Source organism: Nomascus leucogenys, chromosome 18 (genome assembly GCF_006542625.1).
Source record: "Nomascus leucogenys isolate Asia chromosome 18, Asia_NLE_v1, whole genome shotgun sequence".
Classification (NCBI taxonomy): Eukaryota; Metazoa; Chordata; class Mammalia; order Primates; family Hylobatidae; genus Nomascus; species Nomascus leucogenys.
In genome coordinates this window covers 68,379,781-68,390,611 of record NC_044398.1, presented here as the reverse complement: position 1 = coordinate 68,390,611, position 10,831 = coordinate 68,379,781, and the positions used below count along the sequence as shown (strand labels likewise).

At 40.1% G+C, this 10,831-nt stretch overlaps 1 pseudogene; it reads right to left on the bottom strand.

Annotated features, from left to right (window-relative positions):
• Nucleotides 1–5,793: 5,793 nt before the first annotated feature.
• LOC100580169 overlaps nt 5,794–10,831 on the bottom strand; it is a 77,723-nt pseudogene continuing 72,685 nt past the window's right edge.

Genomic DNA, 10,831 nt, shown 5'->3' with positions numbered 1-10,831 from the left:
AATTCAATATGCCTGGCCCTCATTATCTTTATACTCCCAACACTTACTAGGAATATATATAACCAGAACCCCTCTATAATCTGCTTAGCGATGTTTTGTTGCAGTAAATTTAAATAATGGCAGGAAGATTACAATACATCTTCTTTGTTCAGTGAAGTGAATCCACTCTTCTCAACCTTCAGTTCTATGAGGCCTGGTGTGCAGCTTCATGCTATTTATTTTCTCCTGGCTTTATTTGCAGGCTCACCAACTACATAATGTTCACCTCCAGTTCATCCCTCAGCTGATCAGAGATTGTTCACAAGCATACTACTTTAGAGATTTTTGATTTTCCATATATTCATACTAGACTATGGTAGTAATTCTAGATTGCCTATATCAACATGGAGCCACCCTTATCCTTGGGAAGAAAATCCAGATTTTTTGTGGCTGCTCACAGTACCACCAGCAAAAAACAAACGAACAAACAACAACAACTAACAAACCTCAACAACAGCAACAACAACAAAAAGCCCATAAACAAACTATATTTTATAATGTTCCTGGCTGTTAGTTTGAGTGTAAATGGAAGTGTTGTATATGATTTCCAGGAAGCATTCTTAAAAGGAGGGGCACACCCTTCTCCTCTTCCTTCTTCCTGCTATGTGGAATGCAGCTATAATAGCTACATTTCCAGCAGCCATCTTGGACACTAAAGTGATGCATCCAGAAACAGCAAAACAGGAGGGGCTTGAATTTCTTATGACCTTGGAGCTGCCAGATCAGTCCTACAAGGGGTCCTCAGGAATTCTTTCATGAGGTGAAAAGAATCTTCTGTTGCTCCTAAACCACTATTATCTTGGTGTTTTTCTACAATATGCCACTTATCCTAACATAAATCATACTACTTTTGAGCACATACAATGACTGAATAAACATTTTACTTTTTGCATTAGGAAAATATAGATGGAAATTTTGGTAAGGGAAGATTTAAAAAAAAACAAGTAGGGAGCAGTGTTATGGGATTTAATGCTGTTTTTCCATAAGGTTTGTCTTGCTTTAAGAAAAACAAACATATTGTAGTTAATAGTTAATACTTATTGCTATAGAATGTCCAACAGTATAAACAGAAAGTTTTCGTTTGTTTTTTGTTTTTTTTAGATGGAGTCTCGCTCTTGTTGCCCAGGCTGGAGTGCAGTGGCACGATCTCAGCCCACTGCAACCTCTGCCTCCCAGGTTCAAGCGATTCTCCTGCCTCAGCCTCCCCAGTAGCTGGGATTACAGGCACCCGTCACCACACCTGACTAATTTTTGTATTTTTAGTAGAAACAGGGTTTTGCCATGTCTATCAGGCTGGTCTCAAACTCCTGACCTCAGGTGACCCACCAACCTTGGCTTCCCAAAGTGCTGGGATTACAGGCGTGAGCCACCGCACTTGACCAGAAACATTCTTTTATTCAAGATTTTTTTTATGTGTGTGTGCTCCACTGAAAAATAACTCACAGTAAAAGGAAACAGAGATTTATGTTCAGTCATTAATTTATTTGTTCATTAATATATACATTAAAGCAAACATTTATAAGGTACCTATTTTGTATCAAGCACCACACAAAATATTGCAAATTTGAAGAAATTTTGACAAAATCCTTATCTTTAGGAGCTAATAACACAGTGGAGAAGCCAGATACATAAACATATTGTTAGTACTTTGCAAAAAATGCAATGGCACTAAATGCAAGGACAGGATATTTAGCCTTAGATAAGACTTAAAGGGCACGTAGGAAATAGCCAGGCAGACAGAATAGGCAGAGGGAACAGTATCAATACAGGACATAAGTCCTATGTGCAGGGAACTCAAGTAATTTTATGTGATAGATAAAGCTGAAGGGGTCGGCAAGGCTAAGTGCTTTCTATGTCACTCTACAGAAAATGAACTTCAAATCATGGGGGAATTAGGAGCCATTGAAAGTTTTTAAAGCAGGAAAGTGATGTGGTCAGACTTGTGTTTTATTTGAAATACTCTGTTGCAGCCTAGTGACTGTGGGTTGGAGGAGGACCTGGAAGCAAGGAGACCAGCTTAAGAGACGACTTCTGTAGTCTGCAGTGATGGCCTGGATCCAGGCAGTGGTGACAGGGCTGTGAAAATAGGGAACACAGACTGAAGACACAAAGCCAAGGAAATCATCAAGAGTCCACAGTTTATGGGCTGTGGGGGTGATGAACAGAAAGAGCTAAAAATAATTCCATGATTTCTGGGTTGAATTGTGGATAGAGATTGGAATCCCCAAGTCTTTTTATGCAACCCAGAACTTGCACTGGCGTACAGGCTCTGTAGTTAGACTTCCTGGATTAAAATCCCAAGTCTACTCCTTTTCACTATGGGCAAGGTGTTTAACCACTCTGATGTTTAGTTTTTTCATTTATAAAATGTTCGTTGCGGCCGGGCGCGGTGGCTCACGCTTGTAATCCCAGAAATTTGGGAGGCCGGGGCGGGCGGATCACGAGGTCAGGAGATCGAGACAACGGTGAAACCCCGTCTCTACTAAAAAATACAAAAAATTAGCTGGCCGTGGTCCGGGCGCCTGTAGTCCCAGCTACTCGGAGAGGCTGAGGCAGGAGAATGGCGTGAACCCGGGAGGCGGAGCTTGCAGTGAGCCGAGACTGCGCCACTGCACTCCAGCCTGGGCGACAGAGCGAGACTCTGTCTCAAAAAAAAAAAAAAAAAGTTCGTTGCAATATACACTGTGTATGATGATTGAGTTAAATGCATGTAGAAGTGCTTAGAACAGTGGCTGATGCAAAGTAGTCTATAACTATTCGTAATTATTACTACTTCAGTAACAATCTCATGTTACTGAGAGTGAGTTAGCTATCCAAGAATGCGTGTCGCATAAGAAGAGAAGTTGTTTGTGAATGGAAAGGACCAACAGCAGAGGTTTTAAGAAAGAGCTCAGGCAAGATTTGAAAAAAAAAAAAAAAAAAGAGAGGAATAGTAGAAAAACTAAAGAGGTTCAGTCTATGTGAAGTAGCAAAGCAAGGAGAAAGCTCTAAGAACAAAGTGATCAACAATATCCAATATAAAATAAAGGCCAATAAGATAACAAAATGCAAATGCCTATTGTACTGTAGAAGTAGGAAGTTTGCTTACTGGTGAACTTAAAACAATTTGAGTGGAGTGGCAGGGCTGAAACCAGGTGACTGAGAGTCAAGAATTAAAAGAAAAAAAATGGAAACAGCAAACACAGACTCGCTTTTTAAGAAGCTGAAGGGGGTAGAAAGGAAAGTATTGAATGAGCAGGATTTGAGGTCAAGAGAGGAGGGCTGGGTTATAGACTAAAGAATCATGGGAGAGACAGTGAATGATCAGTGGCAGGAGGGATGGGAGGAAAAGAATTAATGAAACATGCAGAGGTATCTGCATTTTGCAAAAGACTCTTCATCTTCTTATAATAAGGAAAAAAATAAAGGAGTAGTGCTGACGTTTGCAGGTGTGTGAGAGGAGGGAGACAAAGTTGAAGGAGGTCACACCTAATGGCCACAATTTTTTGTAGAAGAGAAGCTTACCAGCCAGCCATTTGTACTTCTATTACTGTATTCATTCAAGGTACACTGAGAATTTCTCATGAGTTACACTGACTGTTGCAAAGTAAACTGTTGACCCATGGGGACTTTTCCAGTCTAGTGGGGTGCCAAGGTACCTACACATAAAAAGTGGCCAAAAATAGAAGGCAGAACATGACCACTGCCAAGTAAGTCCAGCAGGCAGTAAATATTACTGGAATTTGATGGAGAGGAAGATTGGGGCTTTGAAAAACTGGTAGGCTTCAGATAAGCAGAAAGGACGATGAGCTTGGAACAGACAACAAAAGTCAATGTAAGGAGAGGTGGCACTTTCTGGCTAAAATGCTCTCAGAATAATCTGAAAACAATAGTGAAAACATGAGACTAGAATATTCTAAGATGACTAAAAGCTTTAGAGGTATTTGGAAGAGATGGACATCAGGGTGGGGAGTGCTATGAAGTCAATCTGAGCAGAAAAGGACACTTAGAAATGTTATTATTTAGATTTTTTGATCCTCTGACACTGAGTCACTTCAAAGGAAGTGGCCAGTCTCTGGAGAGTGATTGACAACACAGGATATGGTCACTTTTGGTTTGTGTCAGGAAGTCTGAGAAAGGATGATCATGTACTACATTCTTGGTTCTCATCAAATGCAGCCATCCTGACTGAGGCAATTCCAAAGTGGAGCTGGATTTTGTATGACTGAGCAATCTATCTTCATGCAAACAGACCTTGTCCACTTCCACATCCTGCTCTCATGCCATCATCACCAACATAGCTACAGATGCAAGGGGATATGATAGGACAGGACATAATAGCAGACACATTAGAATGCTACTGAGGAGCCAAGTCTCCTTGAATGTAATGATCAGGTTATTTGTCTATGAATTGGTTGTTTTTTGCTCTTTTTCTGTCAAAGGAATTTTAGATGACTATTTCCACTTTCAAAGCCAGGGTTGTAAATAATAAACAATAGATGAGGATACATCTGAGCAAACAACACACTTTCTCTCCCTGTGTCAAGTCTTAGGCTAAGCATAAAGCATTATAAGCTCTCAGGGTTGGCTGAGCCACATTTTAAGACCTGGGGAGATGTGCAGATGGATGAGGAGTGTGACAACTGTTATGTCTGCTGAGACAGATATTTGGGAAGGAAGTGAATGAGTAGGTAGGAGAAAGGACTCGCATGCAGGAAGAATGATTAGTATTGTATTGGTGATACATCTGGGCAGAGGAGGCAGGCAGTTTCCTTGTTTTCCATTATTCTGTGGGTTTAAGAATTTACTGTGTACAAAATAAAGGGGCAGTACCAGGGAAAATCTGCTTGTACATGAGGCCTTTTAGAAGCTCTTTCTCTTGGAACAATTATTGACATTGGTTTTGAGTGCAAAATGCCTAAATTGTAATTCTAGTCATAAGCACCGCTCACAACATCAGGGCATCAGGGTGTATGCCTCCTTGTGCATATGTGGAGAGCAAAGTTACGCTGAAAAGAAATGTAATTTTCCCATCCATGATAACTCATTTATTTTGATAGCTGCAAATGCACAAAAGAGAATAGGCACAGCCTTTGGTTGCAGGTGTTCTTCAGTTCGTGCAGATTGGCTTGATGGTGAAAAACCTGTAGACTTCCTCTCCAAATAGAAGCTGGGAAATCATCCAACACGTCCCACTTTCCTGAGAGGAAGCAAGATGTGGGGACAGGAAGGCTGTGTCAATAAAGCTTTGCAGCAAAGTCTTTTGCGATTGTTTTTGCATCATAAATATTCTGCAGCCAAGTTTATGAAATTTTGATTTTGAACAATTATAATTTGCTGACATTCTTCAACGAAATTGAAAAGGAACTGAGTTTGTGGTCCTTTCCCCTGAAATCCTCTGTAAAACAGCAGAGAAAGGAAACTTCAGGGAGGGAGCCACCCTTGTCAAACCAGGAGCGCTAATTAGGATATGGAAGACTGTGCTTCCGCATCATGGCCTGCCCAGAAAGAGGAGGATGTGCGCTTCTCAGGAGGGGTTTCCTGCTTGGGCCAGAAGCCTCGGTTTCTGGGATATTACTGACCTTGACTTCAGAAATAATCCATTTCATGATTTTAGAGTTACTTCCCCAAATTCCTCCGCAATACTTCCAGCAGACTCTAAGATAGCTCACCTTCACCTTCACCTGCTCCCTCAAACACACTCTTCTTTCTGACAGTCAGCTATTTTGGGTGATGATTACTCAATCACATTAAAAATAGTCCTTCCCTACTCAGTCAGCTCCTCCCCTTCTTCTTCTGATTGTAATGGCCCCAAACATCCCCCACCTCCTCAATCCCCTCTAGCAGCATCAGCTTCTGGGTGACAGCAGTCAAAAAGGAGCAAAGAGAAGTGTCCTGCCTCCCACTGTTGCTGCTACCTAACTCTGTGACCAAACCTACAAAAGGAGATAAATCAGACTTTAAAAACTGCTCTCCGGTATGAGTCTTGAACCTGTAATGACAATACCTGAATCACTTTGAAAAAAACCCTGAACCAATGTAGCTGGTATCTGTAGCAGATTGTATTTTAAGGATCATGAGTTTATGCATCTCATTGCATCGGAGGGGAAGCTTTGTGTCCTAGTATGGTTATGCGAAGGGAGCTGGATGGGGGACAGAGGGCAGTCCACTGTGCTAGGCAAAGCTGCTGAAGGAACGTATCAAGTGGAAAAGTGAGAAGAGAGCTGAGGAAATTGTTCTGTTCAAGGCTTTCTCCTTGAGGGAGACTAGAACCTTGTAGAACTGCTACCTATTTTGTGTTCTCCCAGTTCTTCATCTACTCAGCACCTTTCTGATGCACACTCACTATGTGCCATGCAGTTTTAAGTGACGAGGATATAGGATAAAGTGATGTGAGATGAATAGAGCTTGGATTCCAGAACAGAGCTTGTATTCTCATCAACACATATTTATAGAGCCCATATGTCCGTGTTTTTCAGGGATAGCACTGGTTTACTCCTGCTATCTTGCATAATATAATTACAACTTCACCCTTTCACTCAAAAATATCTTGGTTTTGTCAAGAATTCATACGGTCATCCTAACTCTTATATGCCTGGAGTTCTGTGAGGCACTGGGCCTACAAGAAGAGCTGGTCTTCAGGCAACTCACAGTTCTGAAAGCAAAACAAGCCTAGGAACTAAATGAACACCATCAAGAAAAGCTAAGAAATAATACATGTGCCTGAGAAAACTTGCCTAGATCTTGAACAAATAGTAGCGGTTGGCTGAAGGTTAAGGAGAAGAAGGCTGTGGGGTGAAAAGAGATCACAATTAATCACTGTATTGTTTCTGAGTGGACTAGGCAAAAGAAACCACACATGCCCAAACTAAAGAACCATGAAAGAAAATGATCTCTGTGGGGTGGTGTACACAGTGCAAGGCTCAAAGACTTGAGTATTACAAGAAACCAAGGTTGCTAGAAGGAAAGTGCATAGTTAGTAGAAATAGATTTTAATATATACTTTTAAATATCTTTTTTCATTTTTTTACACCCTGGACCTCATCTCTACCACACCTAAACACACACACACACACACACACACACACACACACACACTGTTACACAGCTGAATGGGGCATATATGTACATGCGTATATGTATAGATGTCTCAAATATATGTCTTCTATTCTTCAGCTGTATGATAATCTACGGTAAGGGGTGTTTTATATAAGAGAAGCCCAGAGAGTACAATTTTTTCCTAAATGTTTTTCTAAATTTCTCCCTTTATTTTATTTTTCCTTTGCCTTTTATCTTTCTTTTTACTTCCATTCTGTGATAGAATGCTGGTTTCTTCTCTTTTTAGAAATAGCTAAACCACATTAACCAGCCCCTCGATGAAAGAAGGAACCTTTTTGTTGCTTTCTGGACAGTGGGATGTGAAGGAATTGATGTGCACCATTTCCAGGCTTGTACACCAAACCTTTCCCTATCATCAGTCATGTGCTGCTGGTTGGATATTGACTTGTAGTTCTTGGTATGAAGAGAGAAATCAGCCTGACTGTGTCAAGCCATTGAAATGTAAGGGATGTTTGTTACAGCAACTAATGTTAATCATTTTAAATAATACACTTTCTCTTCCTCCTCACTTTTTCCTATGAAGTTCAGTAAAAGCCTGAAAAGGTGAATGAATTATTCTAGCTGTTCTCCTGTACATCTTTTCTAACTTTGGAACCAGGCTAGGTAGATGAAGAAGACTTTGATTTTTGTTTGGCTTTATTTTTTAATTTTTAATTTCATTTGTGGTCTATTAAAGGATTAAAAACTTATCTCCTCAGAAGTGGGCCTGGGCAGCTCCTCAGCTTATTTGATTATTCTATCATGCCCAATCTTCCTCCAACGTTTATTGGAAAAACAAAACACATTATGTAAAGATATCAACTTGGACTCCTTCCATATTATTCAATTTTTATGAACAAATGGAAAGAAGAGTGAGTTGGGATTTGCTTCCTGGCCTCTCTCACTGTCTGGCTGCAGTTTTAGGGGCCCCCTACACCACTCCAGTTTGGCTCAAGGTGACTGCTCAGGCTCACTGCCCTCCCTAACCCCTGTTATTTTCTTCACCTTCCACTCAATTACATGTGCCTTGATCTGATCTGGCTATGTCCACACTCCAAATCTCTCTTGAACTGAACTGTAGTCCCCATAGTTGTGGAGGGATCTGGTGGGAGAAAATTGAATCATGGGGGTGGTTGCCTCCATGCTGTTCTCGTGATAGTGAGTGAGTTCTTACAGGATCTGCAGGTTTTATAAGGGGCTTCCCCACTCCCCCACCCACTCAACCCCCCTGCTTTTGTTCTGCACTTCTCCTTTCTGCCACCCGGTTAAGAAGGACACGTTTGCTTCCTCTTCTGCCATGATTGTAAGTTTCTTGAGGCCTCCCCATGCTAAACTGTGAGTGAATTAAAACTCTTTCTTTTATAAATTACCCAGTCTTGGGTATGTCTTTATTAGCAGCATGAGAACAGACTAATACATGCTCCTACTAAAGGCTTCTCTGCTTTGAGGAAGAAGTCAGAATGTATTCATTATTAAACAAACTTTGACCTTCAGGAACCATAAAATTCCAGGGATCCAGAGATAAATAAAACACAGCCTTTTCCCTTAAAGAGCTTGAAACCTGTTGGTAAAGAGAAACATGTCAGCAGAGAATCACAATAACTATGGTGGAAATACGAACACCTAGTAAGAGAGAGAACATGACTAACTTATCCAAAGTTATTTGGAGAGGCTTTACAGATAACTTGACATTTTAGCTAGGCTTCACAGAAGAAGGCTTTGTCAGGTGGAGTAGAAAAATAAAGGCATATGGGCATATGCAACTGTAGGTGTAAAGAAAACAGTTAAGAATAAGCATGCCACAGAATGATAACTATGAGGAATTAATTATTAGAGTATTAAGTTTGTACAGATTGAAGAAATGGGTGGGTCTAGATTGAGAAGACCTTGGGAAGCAGCTTAAAGGACTCAGGCTTTATTTGACGGGCAGGTCTTTACACAGTGCAGCTGTCATGATAAACACATGATTTTGTTTATAGTGTTAGTGGTTGACACCATTTTGTCATTTAAACTGTGTGTCTGGGGCTATCCAGGGTCTCTTTGAAGCTTTCTTAGCTATGATTTCATGTTTGGTGAGTCAGAGGGAGCAAGCAGGATCAGGAAGTACCAAACAATAGGACTGGGAATAACCGTTCTCACAGGTTGAAGGCAGCGGATAAGGTCAGAGGGTGGCGTCTGCCTCATCCTCCTTCACTGGTCAGGCAGAGCCCCACTTAGTTCCAACCTTGCTCTTCTATGCAAGAGCAACAGAATTTCTGGGTCTCAGACACAGGAACACCATTTGCTCTCCTTAAAACCGTCTTCTAAACCTGTATTGATTTCAATGCTGTATACATGGTAGATATTCAACATGTGTTTATTGTTGACAACTGTACTGACCTTCCTCAAAATCCTTATAAGAGGAATAAAGACAACATGCTATCATGACAATTCAGATACCACCAACTAAAAGATACTATCGTATACAGGGTGCACCTTATATTGTATAGGTATATGTATATATACATATATATATGTATATATATAAATATAAAATATGTGTGCACTTTTAGAGAAATAACATAATTTATTGTCAAATAATGTACTTTGTTTTGTAAATTTTGAAAATATATAATAATAGACCTAGAATAGTAGAACTGGAAGGAAGCTGATACTTCATCTAACCTCTTATTTTAACAATGATGAAATTAAGGCCCAGAAATACTTTGCCAGCCACTAAAGCTCTAATAGGATTTTAATCCAAATGAAGCTAATTCAGAAAAACTTTTACCTATTTCCAGTAAAATCTCAGATTCTCATAACCCAACAGCTTTGATTTTGCATCTAAAATATTGTCAACAAGGATTCTTCTTGGTTTATTGTAATCTTCCTCAGTTAAGTTTTTCTACAAGACTGTGTCTACATGAAGGTAAGATCTTCCACACTTCTGAATGGTGCATGGCATATGGTATGTGTTTAAAAATTCTTGTTTAGTAATATTTAGCCATGCTTGCTCCTGCTTATACAAAATTTAAATACTTCTATTATGTAAACATTAGATATTTTCTTGGAGCATATTATTGAAGGAAGAAACAAAATCATGCCTATCATATCACTATCAAATATCACTTTAAAAACAATCCTTTAGCATTTTCTGAAACGTAATGCCAAGTGGATGATTCAGATAGAAACTTCCAGTTCATGTTGATTCTTTTGGGCTTTGTCATGCATTCATGATGTCTGGTGATTGCAGGAAACATTATTTTGATCACAGAAAGCTGCATGTGGGTTTGCCTTCCACCCTGAAGGTTCAGATCCTTTGATGCTGAACCTGAGACGGAAACAGTCTTCTTAAACAAACTTGGTCCTTGCGTCTTCTATGGAATGAAAGAATCATACCTCTGAAGCCAGTCTAAAATCTCTGAGCCAGTGAATCTCAAATAGTGAAGAATGCACACTATCAAATAGGATAACATGTAATGTTTAAAAATTATAGTAAATACAATAGAAAACCTATTTATTGTTTTCTGCAATATAATCAATAGAAAAACAAGCTCAAGAGAATCTTTGCTGGTTGAGAGAAGCAAAAGATCAGCTAGAGATGGGGGTGGTGGAGCGTGTGCGACAATATGTGATCCATTAATGCCTAAGGTAGGAACCGGCTCCTGGGAAGAGTCCACAGCGGGGATCAAAAGTGTCAATCCTGTACTAAGCCTTGTTAGTAGCACCCAGCCAC